The 22,951-nt window shown below is 47.9% G+C and overlaps 1 long non-coding RNA gene across 1 annotated transcript in view; it reads left to right on the forward strand.

Moving 5' to 3' along the window:
- LOC138247261 (uncharacterized) overlaps positions 1 to 22,951 on the forward strand; it is a 116,327-nt gene that overhangs the window by 81,994 nt on the left and 11,382 nt on the right. The window lies entirely within an intron of this gene.

Below are 22,951 nucleotides of genomic sequence, written 5' to 3' on the forward strand. Positions count from 1 at the left end.
TCACCACATATCTACCCTCTGGGTCTACTTCGTCTCCCATATGCAGAAAGCAGATCCCCACTCGCATGCAAATCAGCACACCTCTAGCGTAGACTGAATAAGTCATAAAATAGGTCTAGCCTCTCCATCTGCGCTGCAGTACTGCCCCTCCTTAGCTGTCAGGTGTGTCTCTTTTAGGAGTGCAACATGGATACCTCTTCTGTTCAAATAAGAAAACCTTATTACGTTTCAACATTGTGTGCATCCCTCTGATATTCCAGGAGAGGAGCTTATAAGTCATGGGAGCAGCCATTTGTCTGATTCTTGGACATCCTTGTATCTCAGCCCCCTTATAGCATCCCAATTAATATTTAATTATACCCTTTGATAGGTCGTGGACAAGTAATTCAGGAGACTGCAACGCATGGTTTCCCATATAATTAATAAACAACAGTAACCCCAACTCCCACTCCCCAGGACATGTAGGTAACTACCCCCATCCAAACTTTCATCACCCAAGGCTGTTCAAGGCTCAAGTTCCCAGTTATACTAGAACTGCGGTCAGAGTCTGAGTCTTGTGCTCCCCCATCGTCTGTTGGTGATGGGTGTGTCCAGTCCCGCTGTCACTCATTGAAGCCACTGCCGCGATCACCTTCTGCCGCTCCTGCTGAGTCGCGGCAGTGGCGGGGGGGAGCTGGTTGCAGGATTTGTGTCTGCGCCGGGATCTGGCTCTGCGTGAGCATCTGTTTCGGGAGTCATGGCTGGGCCCAGGTTGCAGATGTCGATCAATCCAACTCCAGACCTTTTGCAGGGTTTCAAAGAATTGGATGCCTTCTGATGTCGCGACCCGCAGTTGGTTCAGTAATGTCATTGCAATCGGAATTTCAATCTGCCTGAGTTTCTTCTTTGCTTCCAAGTAATTGGAGTGTTGCCAATGTACTTTTCTTAAGAAGTCTGTAAAGATTTTAAATTTGCTGTTCTCAACTGTGAGTTCTCCTTTTTGTCTGGTTTAAGAACTGGTTGCGGTCCTTGTAATACAGCAGTTGGGCCACAACAGGGCGCAGTGGGGCTCCCAAGAGCTGTGGTTTCCCTGCCACTTTGTGTGCTAATTCCAAAGTGAAAAACAAGGAGAGGCCCTTGGCTGCCACTTCCTCCCGGAGCCATCCCTCCAAGTAAGCAGTCAGTTGTTTCCTTCAACTTTCGCGGGTAGGCCCACCACTTGTATGTTGTTTCATAATGACCTATTTTCAGCATCTTCCGCGTGCAGTTTGAGCATTCATACCTTTGCTTCCATGGTAGCAAGTCGCTCATTCACCATTGTCAAGACTGGGGGCACTTCAGCCAGGTCTCTCTCCGTGGTGGTGACATGTTCTGCCAGATGGCTGTGGTCATCTCCTAGGATTCTCAAATCTGCTCCAGGGTGGTTATTTTAGTCTCTAGTACCTCCAGGGAAGCTGTTATTGTCTGTAGGATGTCCTGAAGGGTAGGGCCTCTAAGGTCCAGGCTGCAGGGCTTGGTTTCCATCCTCTCTCAGTGTATCCCACACCAGTGCCCGCCCCCCCCCCCCCCGATGTCCTGGTCCTTCTTCCATTTGATTTTTCACATGATGGCGGGGAGCAAGTCCTCTTTGTTATGTTGCATGCACCTCCACCTGTGGAGACACTCAACCACAAGTAGGAGCTAGGCAGCTAGCTTAACCTCGAGGGAATCCCTTTTGGGTTGTGTGCAGCTCCCCAGTGTTCTATTGCTCTCAGGACTTTCAGTGCTGTGGCAGCAGCCTCTCGTCGTCCCCGCCTGTCACCTGGGCAAGATCACCGCTAGAGGACATTAGCATTTTTTAGGGGGTGGGGGTTTGTTGCCACTGCCTGCCCACTGTTGGGGGTGTCTATAGTATTTTCTTAGCCAGTTCAACAGCCTTTTAGTGCTTCTGGATAAGGTTACTTATCAAGCCCCTAACCACAATCTCCAAGCCGATCTCCACTTTCTCCGGCGCACTTGGAGATTCTCTTTAATATCTATCAGCGGCAAAGGAAGTCAATTTCTGACGGGGCCCCAAAGGATTCGCCAGGAACCATCCAGTAGTAGTGGCCGTTTAAACAGATTTTTATTTTATTTTTTTACAGTCTAGCCCCAAGGCGAAGGTGGGGGCTCATATCCTATGTCTTATTGGGGTTTGGTGATTTAATTGCTTTCCTGGGGCCGCCAGCTCAATTCATATCAATCCCTGCGGTGTCTTCATCCTGCTGCTAGTGACCCTGGTGCGCCCCATCCCTCGCTGCAGGCATTTATCAAGGTGGTCTCGTGTCCGGACAGGTCTTCTGCTGCTATTTCCAGCTGCCCTATACTTTACTTCTGGAGCTGTGCAGCCACGACCAGGCCTTTAGCTGTTTGCACAGCTTGGCGGCTCTTCAGCTGTCAGCCTTGGGATTCCTGTCAGTTCCCCTCTCAGGTCGCCAGCCCTGAGTAGGTAGCTCCAATGGGGGGGAGGGGCTATCTGTGATTGGCAGGTGCCCTACCGCCAATCTCAACCAGGGACCGCTGCAGTTCTTATTTTTAGTCAGGCCGTGCGGCAGACTTGCTCTTACAAGTCACAGCGCCCATACGCCGTTCTGTTGCTCTTGGCGTCGGGCCTGCACTTTGCTCTCTTGCATTATGTTTCCCTTCTCGGGCCCCTTGCAGTTCTCCATCGTCGGCATGCCGAGCCCGCGAGCCTCTCAGCACCCCTTGGATGGCTTCCTGGGGCAGCAGTGCACCCGCTCCCTAGCCTACTGCTCAGAGCAGCCCCAGATTGTCTCCGGGACGGTTGTCACTTGGCCTTGGGGGTAGAGACAGGACAGGCTCCGGAGGGCTCTGCCTTCATTCGAGTTATAGGCAGCAGCTGCCATTTTGGTGCAACAGCCGCGCTGCTCTGTATCAGCAGCCTAAGCTGCTAACCTCTCCCCAATGGTCGCTGTCGTCTTTAGAAGGGCACCACGGCATCAGGGGCTCCATCTCAGTCTTGACCCTGAGTTGGTCAACTCCGTCAGGTTGGTACTGGATGGGGCTTTGCCAGGAGGAGCACCGCTCTGTGCTTCCTATGCCATTGGCGTCAAATCACGCACCGAGAGAAAAGAAGTTACTCGTTAAAAAGTCAGGTTTTCTCAATTTAATTTTAATGGGTTCTGAGTGAATGGTCACTGGTAGAGACTTCCACAGTTTGGTAGCTGCAAAGAGAAGGATATGTGCCCATATGCAACTGCTCTAGGTCGTAGCGTGGTTAGTAAGAACTGACTGCTGGAGCATAAGATTTTATGTGTTTGAAAAACTAAAAGTGTGGTGATTAGAAAGGTGGGACAGTGGTGATGTAAGAGTTTATGTATGATCATAAGGGCTTTAAAGGTAATTCTACAACAAATGGTGTTCAGTGTAGGGCTCTTGGGCATGGTGATATCCTGTCATGTCTTGAGATGCAGAATATGATGCAGGCAGTAGCATCTTGCATCATTTTTTCAGGAATGGCTACATAAATGACCTTTCTGTAACCCAACCTAGATTGAATCAAGACATTCACTACTGTTATGTGCCATTTGCTGTGGATGGAAGATAAAATATTTTTTCACTGAGTTGGCCAACGTGCATAGAGGACACTTGACACTTTGTTTCAAATGACAGATTGATTGTGAGATTTATGCCCATATTACATATGCTCTTAGGCGGGGGATGGAGAGGGGGGCATAAATTCAGGCCAGCGGGCAATGAGCCAGGAAGGAGATGCTTTGGTCATTAGTGGAAGCAACTAGGTCTGAAGGATTTATTCTCAGGATGTAAAAAGCCATCGATTAGCATGGTCAAATAAGGCAATTGGTGGAAGTCTTTTCATCTTGTGCAATGATCCTATTTGCACTCGGATTAGAGAGGCTAGATATGATTTGAGTGTTGTCCACATTTGTATAGAAATTGACCCCTAGGTGTTGTAGGTGAGTGTTTTTAAAGTAGAGCAGTGTGGATATGATTAACATCACAGTTCAATTACAAAAGTGTGGAATGAAGAAAAAAAAAGGGAATTTAGTGATCCACTAGCAATCAAATAGAAATCATGTAATACTTTTGATTACGCTGCAGCCCAGGTCCAGCCCCACTTCTTCTAGGATTTTCTTTAGGATGTAATACTTTATGGTGTTGACGATTATTGACAGGTCTAAAAGTACCAGTCCCCTAACGCTCTCATTGTCCTCCTGGCACCGAAGATCATTCAAATCCATCAGGAACACCGATTGTATACTGTGTACTCTTTAGAGTACAGCTTGAAAGCTAGCCAAAAGATCACTATCTTTGACAAATTGCAGGTGCTGTTTAAAACCCATTTTTTCCTAAATTCTGCCAAGGTAATAGGAGAAGGGAAATTGGCCGAAGGTTGTTGAAATCTTGTAGGTTAAGGGTAAGGTTTTTTATAAAATGGATTTCGCAGTGGCTTTAAACATGCGATGGGGGAAATACTTTGTCACAGAGAACAGTTAAGCAAGTCCAGAAACTGGGTTTTGAGAAAAATACGAAATTTCATAAAGTTAGCTATGAACAAGCCAGCAGTACGACAGCTTGTAACAGTGGCATCATGATCAGACCCATCAATAGGTGTAAACGAGTTTAAAGTAATCACAGCGGTCATGTTGCAAGTTGTCTCAGAAATATTACCAAGTTTAGGAATTTTTGTCTGCATGGATGTGTTCATGTATTAGTTTACTCTTGTTGAAGAAAAATTGAGCAAGACTATCAGCTAGTTGTTTCGATTGTTGTAAGGTAACTGAGAAAGCTGAAGGAGTTTATAGTTCTAATACAATATGGAATAATTCTTTCAATAGGGTCAAAGTTTGGAAGAAACGATCAGAGGTGTAGCTTTTCTTGGCTTCCCTGATTTTAGCTACACTGATATACATCTTTATACTCTGTGCAATTTCAATAAATGATATTTTAATTTGTTGGCAAACCAAGGGTTGTTTGTTCTGTAAAGGTATATTCAAAGAAGTAAAGTTATAACCAAAGACGTTCTGTTGAGATTTTTGCTCTTTTGTTCTGCTGAGAAAAACGAAAAGGGATGTAAGGAATGTTTGAATTAATCTAGACATTGGTTATTACTTGGGCAGAATTCAAATCCATGTGTTTTTATTCACAGTTTCTATAGTCAAGGGCCAACCTTATGCAAATCAGAGTTGGTTCTACTCAGATAAGAAAAGTCCAACCATGTCATGTCCCTCTCAAAGGAAACACAAGCAACTCTGGAATCGTGTGACAACATTTAAGCCTCCTCAGTGAGGTGCAGATTGCGTCATATGGCACACTGAGTAAAATCAAAAGGTGAAGGGTAGAATGCCTGAATTAATTTCAGACCTTGCTTTTATCATAGCAAGCATTCTAGGCCATTGTTATTTTTACTAGTGGGCTACAGACGAGGACCAACCATATGCATATAAGCCTTGGTCCTCCTGTGACAAACATAGAAAAATACCAGCTTTTGTTCCTTTGCCCAATTTTTCTTCTGTTTTGACATTAAAATGCTGGACATGCCAGTATAATAGTGGCCAGGAGGCAGCCCTGCAGGCCTCGGTTCCCCCTCTGGGCCTTGCAGCCATAGGTCACCAATGTGATGCCCAAGTAAACGGGGTGATTAGAGAGCCAGGCTTGAACATCATTTAGCCGTATTTTGTTTTTTGCTTACCATGTGTGCTGCAAAATTGGAAACAATCGTATGCAGGCGAAAGGAGTTATATATTAAAACAGTTAACTGAATCTGCATCATGCTTTTTTACTAAAGGAAATGCACTCTGGAAAAACCTAAGGGTTTATTACTAATTAACATCAGAATTTTTAACGGCTACAGAGGGTGTTGATAAGGGTTTTTCTATTTATGGCTCAGGGCACATGCCATTACACCCTTTTAGCTACCTATAATTGTATTCGGATAGGTTCTGTGACAAGTGTGGGGCTTAATTTGTGCTTGTTGTTTCCGGTGCTGAGCACCAGCACTTATTTTTGAGGGCCAGCACTATTCTTCTGCCCCAAGCATTTGCTGTGGGCAAAAGACACATATGGGGAAAGATGGAAGAAGAGAAAAACGAAAAAGCGTCACAAAGGAAGAAAGCAGAAAGTTGCAAGAGTGAGCGGAAGGGGCAGGGAGTGGCTTAAAATGTATTGAAAAGGCCTGAGATGGCTTCAGGATTACTCTGCCTCAGTATTCCGTGTTCCCACACTTAATTGCGGAAGCCACATGTTTAAGAGGAGGCCTGTGAGCACTGGCACGCTTTTACTTACAAATTAAGCACTGGACAAGTGTTGCCTTTAATATCTATCAAGCTGTTTTCAACTGTTCTCTTTGGTTTCACATCGTCCTTGCTCAGAAATCGTCTATTCAATACACCTTTATCTTTCACTGGCTATCTGGGAAATCATCTTGGAATTTTAAACTCCTTAAGAGCATTCTACATGCTGTAGCACACTTCATGATGGCCTAAAGAAGTCTGCCTATCTTCAAAGTCTCCCTAACAGGCACCCTTGCCTATTTGGATGAAAAGTTTGCCATCTCCTGTAGCTTTCTGCACACCTCCAGCAAAGACACCTTTCATATTGAAGAAAGATGAAGAAGTGCCAAATGAAAAAAAATCAGAAGGCCTTCCCCGTCTAAGTACTAAAGACCTGGAATCATATACTCACGTACCTATAAATAAAAACACTACATCATGATGCAGTAACTGTCCATAAACCAGATACCTCTCCTATTACAGTTGACAGTGTCTTTGGTTTTGACGTTCTAGAGGTCTCTAATGCCTTTCAGCTAGATTGAAATGCATGTGCTTAGCATTACCCTTGGCAAGACAAAAGGATGATGGACAGAGTGCTGATACTTTCAAACACTCACTGAGTCACAGATCTGGGTTTAATTCATTGTTCTTTCTCTCACCATGCCACCCCAGTTGGGACCCAAGCATATGCAAATCAGTCTTGACCCTGTTCCCCATGGGAACAGTCCAGCCCGAACTGCCAGGGCAGGACCTCCCTGGACCAGAATCAGGCATCCTGGGACCGGTTTCGGGGTATCTCCCCTCATCAGGCAGGCTAGCTTGAATCCAGTGGCACAGTGAGATAGGGACACGTTTCTGCCCATCGGTTGCTTGAGCAGCTCAAGCCCAGGAAGGCTGAACAAAGGATTTCCTTTGGGAGAGGCAGTGCTTAATTTGTGCTTGTTGTTTCCGGTGCTGAACACCGACACTTATTTGTGAGGGCCGGGGCTTATTCTTATGCCTCAAGCATTTGCTGCGAGCAAAAGACACATATGTGAAAGACGGAAGAAGGAAAAACTAAAAAACGTCATAAAGGGAGAAATTTGCAGGATGAGTTGAAGGGGCAGGGGTGGCCGTAAATGGATTGAAGAGGCCGAGATGGCTTCAGGATTATGCTGCCTCAGTATTCAGTGCTTGCAGATTTAATTACAGCAGCCTCGTGTTTAAGAGAAGGGCTTTGAGCACCGGCACCTCCTAATTTACAAATTAAGCACTGGGGAGAGGGGTTTTACAGCCTCTCCCTTTGGAAATATGTGTTACTGCGCATGGGAGGGGGTAGTCTCCCCAAGCCACTGGTATGCTTTGAAGGGCACATTTTGTGCCCTCCATGCATAAACCAGTCTACACTGTTTAGGGACCTCCAGTTCCTGCTCTGGCGTGAAACTGGACAATGGAAAGGGGAGGGACCACTCCCATGTCCATCACCCCCCTAGGGGTGGTGCCTAGAGCTCCTCCAGAGGGTCCCTGGGTTTTGCCATCTTGAATCTAAGGTTGGCAGGGATCTTTGGGAGCATCTGATTAGCCAGGTCCGGCAGGTGACATAAGAGCTCCCTCCTGATATGTGGTCACCAAGCTAGGTGGACAGTCCCCCTTTCAGAACTATTTAGGGTCTCTTTTTTGGGTGGTTCCTCAGCTTCGGCTTGCAATGACGACCAGCTGTTTGGATCCCCTCTCCTGCTGAGCTGCATGGATCTTGTATCATGAGTGGTAGTCGGATGTGGTCCCGTCAGTCCTCTCTACCAGCTGTCCCACTTGGGTGGAGGTAAGGTCTTGCCTTCCCACGCAGGACAGTACTCCCGTGCACCGCGTCTTTTGCAGCTGCCAGAGCTTGTTGGCACTTCCTCCAAGGGGCATTGTGTAGCTCAAGCCCTCATACTCCTTCCTGCGATGCAAAGCTCCCTGGGTGGCTCTCATGCGGCTTGGGACTTATTTCTTAGTGCTGCGTGGGCTCCATGTGCAACTTCTGTGTCCCTGTCCTGTGGGACTACTGTGAGTGCTACCTGTGCTTCTGTGGGCTCTCTGTGATGCTGAGGGCCCCCTCTAATTCCCCCTCCTGGTTTGAGTCCTCCTGGGCCTTGCTGTTTCCCGGCAGCACCACTATCCGCCAACTGCGAGTTTTGCCTGTGCCAAGGCTTATTGATTGAATCCGAACACGCAAACCCAACTGCAGTCTTCCTTCCTGTGTGGGACATCACCTGCATCCTCCAGGAACTTGGCTCCGACTCCAGGGCTGCAGTGCTGACTCTCCTTCCTCACCCTTGACCAACGTTTGCATCCTCAGCTTGGTCGGTAGGGGCTCCTGCCCTCACTGAACTCTGCTGGGCTTTCTATATTTGGTCCCCTCTTTCCCCAGGTCTTCCTCTTCAGGAATCCACTGTTAGGTTCTTGCATTCATCTCTTGGTTTTGCAATTCTCTTCTTTTCTTGTTATTGGGTGTTTTGGGGGAATTCTAGTGATTTACTCATGCTTTCCTGGTCGCTGGGGGGGTGTTGTGGTACTTACCTTTTGTGCTTTCCTGGTACCCCAGCACCCCTCCACATATTTCACTTACCTAGGTGGGGGGTCCAACTTTTGCATTCCATTTTTTTAGTATATGGTTTGTGCCCCCCCCCCCCCCCCGGGTCACTATTCTCTTTGAGTTTTACACTGTTTTGCACTGTTTTCTAACTGATATTATGCCTATTTCTGACTACTAGTGCATATATCCCAAGGGAGTATTGCCTCTACTATTTTTGGTGCTGTGTTACTATAGTAAAGTACCTTTAGTTTTGTAACACTGGGTGTTTTCTTTCATGTGTGTAAGTGCTGTCTGACTACAGTCGTACTGCATGAGCTTTGCATGTCTCCTAGATAAGCCTTGGGTGTTTATCCACATCTACCTCTAGAGAGCCTGGTTTTCAGACACTGCCTACCTTAGACCAATAGGGGATATCTGGACCCGGTATAAGGTGTAAATATCTTAGGTACCCACTACACACCAGGCCAGCTTCCCATAGCTGATGAGAGTGATACCCCGAACCGGTCCCAGGATGCTTTTTTTTCCGGTCCGGGAGAACCTGGTCCGGCAGTTCAGGCTGGACTGTTCCCATGGGGAGCAGGGTCAAGATTGATTTGCATATGGCTGTGTCCAAACTGGGGTGGCGTGGTCGGCAAAAAACAGTTGATTAAACCCAGATCTTTGTGACTGGGGTGAATGTTTGCATTGTTCAGCCTTCTGTCCATCATTTGTTCTTTTGGGTTTTGTCCCCCTAAGGGGGAAAGGTATGTCCACTGCACCACTGGATTCAAGTTAGCTTGGCTGATGAGGGGTAATACCCCAAAATGGTTCCAGGATGCTTGATTCTGGTCCAGGGAGATGCTGGCCTGGCAGTTCAGGCTGGGCTGCCCCATGGGAAACAGGATCAAGACTGATTTGAATATGGCTCTGTCCAAGCTGGAGTGGCGTGGTGGGCAAAAAGATTAAAGATTAAACCCAGATCTTTGTGACTGGGGGTGAATGTTTGCATTGTTCAGCATTCTGTCCATCATCTGTTCTTTTTGCTTTTGTCATCCTAAGTGGGAAGGGTATGCCTAGATGTGAGTTCTGTGCTCAATGCACCACTGGATTCAAGCTAGCCTGGCTGACAAGGGTTGATACCCCGAAATTGGTCACAGCAGGCTTGTTTCGGGTCTAGGGAGGACGTGGCCTGGCAGTTCAGGCTGGACTGTTCCCATGGGGAACAGGGTCAAGATTGATTTACATATGGCTCTGTCCAAACTAGGGTGACGTGGTGGGCAAAAAAACAATGGATTAAACCCAGATCTTTGTGACTGGGGTTGAATATTTACATTGTTCAGCATTCTGTTCATCATCTGTTCCTTTTGTTTTTAGCATTACCTTTGGGCATTATATATACATATGTATATTTTTTAACTTGCAAGCTTTTGTTGTTTTAGGCTAGGTGTAGGAAATTCTGCATTAACCATCTGCATGATACATGAGTGGCCTGTGGTCTGTCTAAAATTGGAAGTGAGTCCCAAACAGGTATCGTCTAAGCTTCTTTGTCAGGGGCTTGAGTACAGGTGCTGTACAAATGGGTACCTTGAGGGTATCAAAGGCTTTCTGCCATGTGTCCATCCATATCACCTTCTTGGGCTGCTTCTTTGAAGTCAGCTCAGTCAGGAAGGCTACATTGGTGCTATCTCTCTTGACTAACCTCTTGTATTATCCATTGAGGCCCAGGACAGCTTTCACATCTGTCTGAGTTTGGGGGGGTGGTGGTTGATTCTCATGCCAGGATAGTTACTGTCTTGGCTTGGTGGGGCGGTACCTTGGCTTCTCTATGAGTGGGGGGGTGGGGGATATTCTCATGCCAGGACAGTTACTATCTTGGCTTGGAGGGGCGGCACCTTGGCCCAACTCACGAGGTTTCTCAGATACACCACGGAACCCTGCCCTGTCGTGCACCTGCTGGCCATGATAGTCAGGCCTGCCTATTGTAGAGCCTGAAGCACTTCCTAGATGAAACAGGTGTTCCTCCCAATGAGCTGAAGATAGCTATGTCATCAGGGTATGCATTACTAAAGGCTTCCATCCCAGCCAGGACTCAGTCTACCAGTCTCTGAAAGGTGCAGGGGCATTCTTCAATCCAAAGGTAAACACCCTAAATTGGAAGTGGCCCTCTAGGGTAGAGAATGCTGACCTCTCTTTAGCCCCCTCAGTTAGTGCAATCTGCCAATACCTAGGTGTCAGGTCAAAAGTACTGAGGAACTTGACAGTCAGTAACCTATCTTGTAGCTTATTCGCTCTGAGTTGGCGTGAGCATCAGTGTTGCTGACTTAATGGATACCCCTATAGTCCACACAGTTCTGGGGCAGTGCCTGGAGGGGAGGCTTTGAGTACAAGCTCTACAGGGCTGGACCAAGGATTATTGGATGCTCATTCACCCCTATTCAAGCATCCTGGAGACTTCTTTTTAGTGCTAGTCCTCACATTATCAGATGCCGTGTTAATTTTGTTTTGCACAGGAATACTGTCTACTACTTCAATATTGTGGATACACAAATGTGTTTTCCCGGGGTGGGGAAGAAAAAGAGAGGCAAACTGCCCATACAACTGGCAACAGCCTTCTGCTACTCTGGGGTCCGGGTAGAAGAGTGGTTGACACCTTCAAATGACCCATCCTGCTCCTTAGAAGACAGAAGGTCAGGGACAATTTCAGTCTTCTCTTAAGTCCATCATCTGTCACAAGGAGCATGGTAACTTCAGACCTCTCATATTATGGTAAAACGTGATTTAACTGTATTACTCTTAAGGGGTTTCTAGGGGTCTTGAGGTCCACCAGATGGTGACCTCCCCCATCTTGAGGATCACAGGCTCCATCACTCACACTTTCTGTCCAGTATGAAAGTCGACCAGTGGCCTTCTATTCAAGCCAGAGTTTCTTTACCTCCTAGCTAGATTCTACGGTCTCAGAAGCCTTCTTCCAGAATATGTACATCTGGTTTCTAAGAGCCATCATGTAGGTAACTATATCCTGGGTTGGGCTTCCTGTGACCTTACCCCACCTCTCTTTAATCAACAACAAGGCCATTGGTTTGACTGTGATAGAGTGTGGAAAACTTATAAATTACCCCACACTCATCCCACATTGACTTCATGTATATATACACATGAAGACTGTGCCACTGGCAAACACTACTTCTTTGGGGAAACCTCACCCGGGTGACAATCTCCACTAAGGCCACAGCCACTGTTGTAGTCACGCTCATTAAAGGTCTGGCCTGTGAGTACCTATTGGCATGGTCTGACAAACCCAGGATACACTTATAGTCAAAGGCTGTTTGGATGTCCAGAGACCCAACAGTGTTGATGCCCACCCTTTAAAATTGTGTCCCAACAAAAGTTAAGGGAACCGGGGGAGTCTTTAACTTTTTCCCTGACTTCTCACTGGCTTGGCAGGTGGGACATGACCTACAGAATCCATCCGAGGCATTCTTCATTGGGGACCAATAAAAGTGGGTGACAAGTCTGGCAAAGGTCTTGTCCTGCCAGGGGTATATCATGAGCCATAACCAGTAGGAAGGCTCTGTAGCACTGGAGGACCACCAATATATGTGTTGCCCAGGGCTTAGAAACTTTAGGCATATTATATAGGATATCATTCTCCCAACAGATCAGGTGACCTCCAGATGTGTCACCAGCTGCCTGGGCCTCAGCTTGCTGCCTCAAGCCCTCTAGCGTTGCGCACTATTCCTAAACTCGACAGAATTCCTCCCCGATGGGCCCTCCCTCAACTTGCATCCAGTAAGCTCAGGCAGGTCTCCGAGGCCTGCAATATCCTACTTGGTAGGCTCCAGAGTGGGGTCCTTAGGCACCCCTTCAACCTGGACTGTGGGAGCCTCAGGGGCTGGTTTTCCATGCCCCTCCCTTCCTCTTTCTGGCAGCTGCCTGGGTCATTTTTCCTGGCTCTAGGCCACCTTGACTAGTCTCTCAGGCTGCTATGGACCTTGTGGTCCAAACTACGTACTCGGGCAACCTTATCATCTCCAGGTGAAACCTCAAATCGACTTCTTTCCAGACAGTGTGCTCCATATTATGGCCTAACAGACAATTCAGAAGCATGGCCGAGTTCATATCTACTTTTAGAGAACCTGACTCAAAGGGGACCAGAGCCACTGGATAGTGTCTCTCAAGGTTGTTTACTACTACCACCTGATGGAATGTATTAGGGATTACCTGCTCTGAGGACACCAGGTGCCACCTTACAGTAGTCATACCGGTTCCGGTGTCCCTTACAGCATCCACCCTCTGCCCATTTATGGTGACCCACTGCCTCTACCTAGAGGTATTATCAGGCATGTGTGCTTTGGGCTACATCTTCTTGTAACTCAGGGGCACTAGCATAACCTCTGTTCTCTCCCACACTGACTGGGGCTATCTCCCCTCAAGTGCTACACTGCTCAATATTTGTGCCTGCCCACCAATGGGGGACTGATCTCTCTTGGGAAACTAAAAATCCCCCTTTATGTGCTTATATCTGTACCAATCCATAGCACATGGGGAGAAACATTTCTGTTTTCTTGTCTACAAACCCACTCCTTTGGTCAGGTGGTGGCTGGGTTCCCTTCCCCTATGAACTGTTTTGGGGCCTCGTGAGAACTGCTTGCTTTTATTTGTGTCTCCCCTTCCTTCTTCTGTTGGAGACCAAGACCACCTTTATGGGAATCACGCCAGATGCCTTCTTGGACACTTTGGTGCTGACACAGATTTCTGTCTCCTCTGCAAGTCCTGTGGGGACAGTTAGATTGCTGTCAAGCATATGCTGGTGCAGTTCTGTAAAACAGTTACTGAGCATGTGCTCCTTCAAAATTAGATTGTACGGGCATGTAAAATCACTCACATTGCTGCCCCTCAAACAACCACTCAATGCCTTGCTTGAGTAGTCTTAGAAATTCCCCCAAGGCTGGTTTGGCAATTTCAGGCTGGCCTTGAACCTACCTAATGTGATACCTTTCAGGGGTTAGCCCAAACTTTGTGAGTAAACTGGCTTTCATAGGAGTATACATCATCTGGTTTCCCCAAAATTGCTGTAAAAAGAGTATCCCTCCCCACTGGGGACGTGTTTCCAGAGGCTTGGTTGCAAAAGCCCTGGAACCATGTACATCATCATACCTATCTCATTTGCAAAAAACATTTATCTATATCATCTCCCACCACATAGCTGGGCAACCAATCTTGGAGTACGAGGATCCTCACCTCTATATGGGACACAGTGCTGATTTCTGCTGCTTGCTCAGCCTTAAGGTCCAGCTCCATCAGGCTCCTCTGATGAGCCAGCAGAATTTTTATCTCCTCCAGTGCTCTTTCTTTCTCTGTTCTTCTCTCCTCCACAGCCTTCTGGGCTGTTGCCTCTTCCATTTTTAGTTTGGGGATCTGCAGTCTGACCTCCCAAACAGTTCATCAGAGGACAGGTGGTGGGCAAACACACCGGTCCATGCATAACCGCTGCTATCTCTCACAGACTGGCTGGGGCAATCTCCTCCCCAAGTGCTACACTTGTCAATCTTTGGGCCTACCCACCAATGGGTAGGAGTGATCCCTCTTGAGAGACTAAAAATCCCCATTTATGTGCTCATATCTGTAACAATGCGTAGCACTTGCGGACAAACTTTCCTGTCTTCTGGTCTACAAACCCACTCCTCTTTTGGTCAGATGGTGGCTGGGTTCCCTTCCCCTGTGAACTGTTTTCGGGGCCTCGTGAGAACTGCCTGCTTTTATTTGTGTCTCCCCCTTCCTTCTTCTGTTGGAGGCCAAGTCCACCTTTATGGGAATCACGCCAGATGCCTTCTTGGACACTTTGGTGCTGGCACAGAGGTCTGTCTTCTCTGCAAGCCCCATGGGGACAGTTAGACTGCTGGCAAGCAGGTGCAGCTCTGTAAAACAGTTACTGAGCATGTGCTCCTTCAAAATTAGATTGTATAGGCAAGTAAATTCACTCACATTGCTGCCCCTCAACCAACCACTCAATGCCTTGCCTGAGTAGTCTTAGAAATTCCCCCAAGGCTGGTTTGGCAATTTCGGGCTGGCCTTGCACGTAATGTGATACCTCTCAGGGGTTAGCCCAAAATTTGTGAGCAAACTGGCTTTCACAGTAGTGTACACCATCTGGTTTCCCCACCTTTGCTCCCCACAGCACAGGGGACGTGTGTTTCCAGTGGTTTGGCCGCCAGACCTCCTCTGGAACCCTGTGCATCATCAGAGCTATCTCATTTGCAAAGAAACATTTATCTATATCATCTCCAACTACATATCTGGGCAACAGATCTTGGGATTTGAGGATCCTCACCCCTCACTGGGACACTGGATTGCTGTCACCATTGGTGCTGATTTCAGTTGCTTGCTTAGCCTTAAGGTCCAGCTGCTTCAGGCTTCTCTGATGAGCCAGCAGAATTTTCATCTCCTCCAGGACTCTTTCTGTCTCTGCCCTTCTCTCCTCTTCAGCCCTCTCGGCTCTTGCCTCTTCCATTTTTAGTTTGGGAATCTGCAGCCTGTACTCCCCTTCAGTTCCTTAGAGGACAGGTTGTGGGCAAACATACCTGTCAATGCCCTGGCAGGGGTGTCCCTCCTTGGACAAGTTGTCTTCTCTCCTCCTCCGGGTGCTGTAGCTGAGGGTCTGTGGCCTGGTACTTCTCCTCTTCCTCCTCCAAAGCCACTTCCTGCTCCTCTAGAGTGGACTGCATCTTTCTAACCTCCTCAAAGGCTCTGAGGGCTACCTGGAGATCCACCTTTCTGACTTTCTTCCCCACATTCAGCCTCCTCACCATGCAAAGCTTCTGCAGCTCAGCCCTACTGAAGTTATCTACATTGATCAGCTCCATCTCCATTGTGAGCAAAAAAGAGGGGAGGTAACAAACTTGGAAAAAGGAAAAAATACCAAATCAAAAACTAAGGAGAGTTTTAGAAAAGGCACATGAAGACATCAAGAAGAAATTTAGAAAAAGTCAAAACTGATGTCAGATTATTTCTGGGATTTTAGTGTTACACAAATCACTGAATTTTGCTGCACAAACACAAATACTGAATCACACCTCTGAACACCAATGTAGGAAATTGGGTTTTTGATTGAGGTGGTGACCATTGTTGGACTTGGCCATTTTTACAGGGTCATCCCCAAACCTTTTGCCTTCCTCTTCCTATTTTTTGTGAGCCTTTTTGTTGGCATTAGGACTCTGAGCACTTTACCACTGCTGATCAGTGCTTAAGTGCATTGGCTCTCCCTTCCAAACATCATATGATTGGCTTACACCGAATTGGCATATTTACTTTACTTGTAAGTCCCTTGTATAGTGGTATCCCTATACCCAAGGCCTGAAAATTAAATGCTACTAGTGGGCCTGCAGCGCAGCTTGCGCCAACCACAGAAGTAACCTTTCAAACCTGTCTCAGGCCTACTACCGGAGAGCCTGCATGCGCAGTTTACTGCCACATGGACCTGGCATCTAAATTTACTTGCCAGGCCTGGAACTCCCCTTTTACTACATATAAGTCACCCATAAGGTAAGCGTGACTTAGCCCTACAGACAGGGTGCTGTGTATGTAGAAGGTTGGACATATGTATTTATGTACTACATGTCTTAGTAGTGACAAACAGCCTATTTGGTTCTTCACTACTGCGCGTGCTGCTCCTCTCTTAGGATTACATTGGAAATGCCCTAACATATGTCTAATTAGTATTGCCTGATCTCTGAGGGGTGGCGTAGGCATGTTTGGTATGGTTGGAATGGTAGTGAGAAATTCTGCTTACTGGTGTAGGTGAATGTTTTTATAACCATCATAGAAATGTCACTTTTAAAAAGTGAGCATTTCTCTGTGCTTATGACTCTGGTGTTTTGCAGCTTGCCCCCAATCCATGTCTGGGGCAGAGTGACAGCTGGGCTTTGAGCATACTTTTCAGACAGTCTGTACACAGGGAGAGTGGAGGTGTCACAAGAGTGCATCTGCATAGTGAATGGTCTTCCTGGGCTGGGAGAGGTAGAGGCGGGCACACCTGCATCTGCAAAGGCTGTGCCCTGGCCTCACAGAAAGGGCTCATTTACTCCTTACGGATGTCTGGAGCCAGTACTGGAGAAGGGGACATCCCTGGAACCAGTTAGTGCTGGTTGGAACCCCTTTTTCCCCCTTTTGTGGAGGCTGTCCCCCACATTCTGAGGCACTGTAAGTACATGGACACCAGAAGGAATTGCCAGAAACTACCATAGGCCTGTTCTGCTGATGTGCTGGCCTGTGACCTGCTAGGCCACCAGAAGGATTGCCCCTTTAGTTCACCAGGACCAGTGTGCTGGCCTGCCTGCCTGCACCCTGCTTTGGTGCCCCGCAGTGATCTCCAGAGGCTCGGTGGCGTGCCTCCCCTTCACCCCTGCATTCATGTTTCTCCAGCACATGTAAAGCGCGGTTTCCTGCCGTGGGCAGAGTAGAGCGTGAGTAGAGCGCTCCTTCCTTTATTTTCAACAGTGCTTTGAGAGCGCTCCTTGCTTTATCAGCACGTGAAGAGCGCTTGACTTTGCTTGTGCATGAGTTCTTTTTTTTCTTCCCCTCGGGTGCCAGGAAACACCCCGTGGCCCTGTGTGTGAGGCTCCTCCCTCCCCGTTGGAGGAGAGCCTGTAAGGAGCCCTCTGTGACTGCACAGATGAGCATGCCGCGTGCTGTGCGCCAGGGGCACTCGCAGACACTTCCTTTGGGGGAATTACCGCCACACCCTGAGAGAGTGTGGAGAAGCTGCCGTCTCACCAGAAGGAAGGTAGCAGTCCAGGATGCCCTGGAGGGCTCGGATGTGCTACTTGTAAGGCAGCGCTATGGGAACGGTAGTAGTTGCCATGTAGTTGCCTCGGTTAGGGGAGGGACATGGTAGGAGCCGCATCTCCCTGAGCTACTGCGCAGAATCCTCATGAGCAGCGGCCCTCCCTGAATCCATGTACCGGAAAGCCCCAGGAGGGTTCCCCCCCATCATTCCCTTGTCCGGGATACACCCGGTCAGGGAGGGTGTTCCTGGTGGTTGTGGCCCCCGCAAGAGGAGCGGGTCACTTCCCTTGTGAACCTTACCACAGTTACTGGAAGAGGAACGCAGTAGCTCCTATACTGTTGTGGTGGGTTCTTTCTCACTGTGACCTTCCCAAAAGAAGCGCAGAGGCGCTATGGCATTCAGGCATAGAGAGCTTTGGGGCCCTTCGTAGACATTCCACAGTTCACTATGAGGGTCTCATGCCCCCAGGGCTTATGGTGTGATTATGCCCTGATTGATGATGTTATTGCTACTTGGTTGTGACCATAAATGTGTCATGCATTGCCTGAAGAAGGGGGTAACATTTTTAGAACATGTTCCAGATGAGAATGTTTCACTTTATGCGCACTCCTGATGATGTCTTGGCCTCTCTAATAATATGTTTATCCTGACCAGGGCATTGTGGGTGTCTGCCCTATGCAATATAGGAATGTTTCATTGTATGTGCCCTCTTGATGATGTCTTGGCCTCTCTACTAATTTGTTTTTCCTGACCAGGGCATTGTGGGTGTCTGACCTATGCCATATAAGAATGTTTCATTTTATGTGTGTTCATGAGGATGTCCTGGCATTCCTGATAATGTGTTTATTCTGACATGTGCCTTTTTGGTGGTAATGGCAACCTGACTACTGCTTGTGTTGTAGAATACAAGTAACCTATTTGTTTACCTGACTACTGCTTATTTTTGCCGAGTACTACTAACCTGTGTGATGTTCTGAAACCTGCTTGTGTAGCAGGGTATTACTGATACATGTCGTGTTTGGTCTAATTAAGTTTTATACAATACAATGTATTTTTTTATAACTTCTTGTTGGGTTTCCTTTGTGGTGTATTTATTGTGTTACGTGTGGTGTGTGTATTGTGCAAACACTTAACCCATTGCCTCTGGGATAAGCCTGACTGCTTGTGCCAAGCTACCAAGTGGGTGAGCAGGGGTTATCTTGGGTGTGTAACTCCCTCACCCTGACTAGAGTGGTGTTCCCTGCCTGGCTTAGGTGCCTACCCCAGCCAACCAGGAACCCCATTTCTAAAAAGAAACTAGGTTGAGGAACCATGCCCAGGGAATCTTCCCTTGAGCTGGGAGTAGGGACAGCTGTTTCCAGCATCCCTACCATTTTCTCTTCTAGGGGTACCACTCCTGGTGGGAGGGTGCAGAACTATACAGGGAAGGATATGAGGAAGAGGGAGGACTCTCCCCTAACCTCAGTTCAGCCGAGGGGGGCAGACCCTGGGTTGGGAGACCAGTTATAGGGTAGCTCCCGTGAGCTGGAAGGAGAGTTGAGCAGGACGACTGACATCAGCGCCTTGCCAGTTCTGTATTCTGGGGGTACCACTACCAAAAGGATCGTACGGAACCCCAGAAGGAGGGAAGAAAGCCTGACCCCTGGCCCCTATCCAGTCTATGGGTGCAGACCCTAAACTGTGGGACCGGTGGCATGGTAGAACCCCTGAACTGGTGGGAAGTGGAGTGGAGAGAGGATGCTATGCACCTGGGGTTACCTCCCCCCACTCAGAGAGATTTCAGAGGCCCCTGGATGGCCTGGGGCTGGCCATAGACAACTAGGAAGCCCCCATGGGTTAGCTTAGATTGTCTGGGAAGCATAAACAGAGGGATCCAACTGGGTTCAGATTGGTGTAGAACTGGAACATGCCGCTGCAGTTGTGGGCCAGGGTCCATGTTCTATCACCTCAAGCAAGGAAGCCCATCAAGGTATTGATTGGTCTCCTCTGGCTTTAGGCTGGTGGGATGGTTCTGTTGGACCCGACCCTTTTTACAGGGTCATCCCCAAACTTTTTGCCTTCCTCCTCCTATTTTGTCTGACCCTTTTTTGTTGACGTTATGACTCTGAGCACTTTACGACTGCTAATCAGTGCTAAAGTGCATATGCTCTCCCTTCTAAACTTGATATGATTGGCTTACACCTTTACTTTACCTGTAAGTTAATGTATAGTGGTATCCCTATACACAGGGCTTGTAAATTAAATGCTATTACTGGGGCTGTAGCGTAGCTTGTGCCACCCACGAAAGTAACCTTTCAAACCTGTCTCAGGCCTGCTACTGCAGACCCTGCGTGCACAGTTTTCCGCTACAGGGACCTAGCATCTAAATTTACTTGCCAGGCCTGGAATTCCCCTTTTAATACATATAAGTCGCCCCTAAGCTAGGCCTTACCTAGCCCTAAGGGAAGAGTGCTGTTTATGTAAAAGGTAGTGCATGTCTTTATGTACTACATATCCTAGTAGTGACAAACAGCCTATTTGGTTCCTCACTACTGTCAGTGCTGGCTCTCCCATAGGATTGCATTGGAAACACCCTAACATATTTCTGTGTGGTATTGTCTGATCTATGAGGGGTGGCATAGGCATGTTTGGTATGGTTGGAATGGTAGTGAGAAATGCTGCTAACTGGTGTAGGTGGATTCTTTATTACCATTATAGGAATGCCACTTTTAGAAAGTGAGTAGTTCTCTGTGCTTATGATCTGCTCTTTTACAGCCTGCCTACAATCCACATCTGGGGCAGAGTGACAGCTGGACTTTGTGCATACTTTTCAGACAGCCTGTACACAGGGAGGGTGGAGGTGTCACAAGTGTACATCTGCATATTGAATGGTCTTCTGGGCTGGGAGAGGTAGAGACAGGGTACACCTGCATCTGTAAAGGCTGTGCTCTGGCCTCACACAAAGGGCTTGTTTACCCCCTACTGATGTCTGGATCAGTGCTGGAGGAAAAAGGGTACGTTCCTGGAACCAGTTAGTGCTGGTTGGATCACCTTCTTCCCCTTGTGTGGAAGCTGCACAAAATGAGTATAAGTACAGGGGGTTGCCCCCCCACATGGGTAGAGCACTTTGGAACTGAGACTGAACCTCTGCCAGAGGGACTGCTGGACTGCACAAATGACTCATCTGGTCTGCTCTCCTTTTGTTGCCCTACTGCCTGGTGTCTGCTGGGGAGTCCAAAGGACTCATCTGGATTGCTTTTTTGTATGCTGCCCTGCTGCCCGCCTTGTCCCTGACTGCCAAGGACATTGGGTGCTAACAGGAGGAACCGCCATCAGAGTTGTCTGCTCAGTTGTGCTGGCCTGTCTTCTGCTGCACCTCTGTTCTCCAGGCAGTGCTGCTCTACAGTTGGAATGTGCTGGTCAGAGCATGGAGGGCACTCCCTCGGTTTACCTAAGCGTGTGGAGAGTGCTTGTATCTTACCTAGAGTGCTCCCTCCTTTCCACTCAGTGCAGAGAGAGTGCTTTAGTGGCATTAGGAGCGTGAAGAACGCAGCAACCCTAAAGCGCATGGAGAGCGCCTTACTTACAGCACGGTAAGAGCGATTTGTGTGCATCTGCTCCGGGTGCAGGGAAAGGCACCCCGGTTTCCTCTTGGTTGTAGCCCCCCTCTTCCCCGACATGGAGAGGTCGCTGGGAGCCCACTGGCTTTGCACAGACAAGCGTGCTCCATGCTGTGCCCCAGGGGCACAAGAAGGAATTTTCGAGGAGAGGAAGCTGTGGGCACTCAGGGAGTTCGTAGACACCTGCCAACTGGGCAGGAGAAAGGAGCTTCCTACCGGTTGGGCAAGGCGGCTGAACTGCATGCCCTCGAGCTGGGAGTCTCGCTCATCTGAGGGGCGTTGCCTGGATGAGAGGCAAAGCCAGCTGGAGCCGCCCCACTCCCCCATCATAATGCTGACAGATTAGGTGTGTGGGATACCTCCCCCAGGTTGCCATACCCTGAGGAGGGTTTTGGGGGGCCTTTACTTCGGAATGATCGCCCCCGAGGTGGGGTTGGTTTTGGCTGTACATTACGGCTGGCAGGGATAGGAGGAGAACCTCGACGGAGGTCCTGTGCCTGCCTCACCACCTTTGCATACCACTTCTTAAGTAATAGGAGTGCAAAACTCCTTTGCGGACGAAGGGTCCCAGTTGCTGCATTTCCTGACACATAATTGTGCTGTGGTGTTCATGTAGGAGTGTCTCCCCTGTAGTTCATGACCCTGTGACGTTACCCCCTTGTGTGAGATATCTCTACTAGGTTTTAGTCTTGCAGGAATTTGGAGGGTAATGTTTTTTGAACATGTGCCAGATGGGAAGGGTTCATTTTATGTGCACTCCTCATGATGTCCTGGCCTCTCTAATAATATGTTTTTCCTGACCAGGGCATTGTGGGTGTCTTACCTATGCCATATAGGAATGTTTCATTTTATGTGCAATCATGAGGATGTCCTGGCATTCCTAGTAAAGTGTTTATTCTGACTTGTGCATTTTTGGTGATAATGACAACCTGACTACTGTTAGTGTTGCAGAATACCAGTAACCTATATGTTTACCTGACTACTGCTCATCATCGCAGAGTACTAGTAACCAGTGTGATGTTCTGACAACTGCTTATGTAGCAGGATATTACTGATACATGTTGTGTTTGGTCTAATGGTGTTATATAAAAATAAACTGTATTGTATAAAACTTGTTGTTGGGTTTCCTTTGTGGTGTATTTACTGTGTCACATGTGGTGTGTGCGTTGTGCCGACGGGACCCCAGCCACCCTTCCCACTGTGCAGATCTGAATGTACCCTACCACCATGAAAAAAAGTGTCAGTTCAACCTCTATGTCTGAGTTGGCGGAATGTGGTGGGGAAGGGGCTGAAAACTCACCTTTTTCACCATTCCACCCATGTCTTCGACTGAACAACACCTGCAGTCACTGCTACCACTGACCAACAGAGAAAACTTGACCCCCCCCCCGGTAAAGGGCATTTACCATCACCATTCCAACTGTTCTTTGTTCTTCCTTTACACATGCCCCTTCCCAAGTTCCCAAAGATGTTTGTGGATACTAAAGATGTGGCCTTTGGGCAACTTCTGTTGTCTTCATAAGGTGTGGACATACTTCAAATATTTCTGACTCTTTCAGACATGGATGCTGATAACAACATAGGGTAATGGATGCACTAAATGCCCACTTCATGCCCTACGTTTGCTACAGACAGCTCGCAATGAAGTGGCAAAATCAATTGATACCTTTCACGCCCACCTAAAGGAGAGAGATGGCACATGTACCAGTGACAGATGCTGGTTAGGAATCAGATCATGGGATCTCATTCATTTAATTTCAGGCAGCAATTCATATGAGAA

The sequence above is a fragment of the Pleurodeles waltl genome, chromosome 7, assembly GCF_031143425.1.
Source record: "Pleurodeles waltl isolate 20211129_DDA chromosome 7, aPleWal1.hap1.20221129, whole genome shotgun sequence".
Classification (NCBI taxonomy): Eukaryota; Metazoa; Chordata; class Amphibia; order Caudata; family Salamandridae; genus Pleurodeles; species Pleurodeles waltl.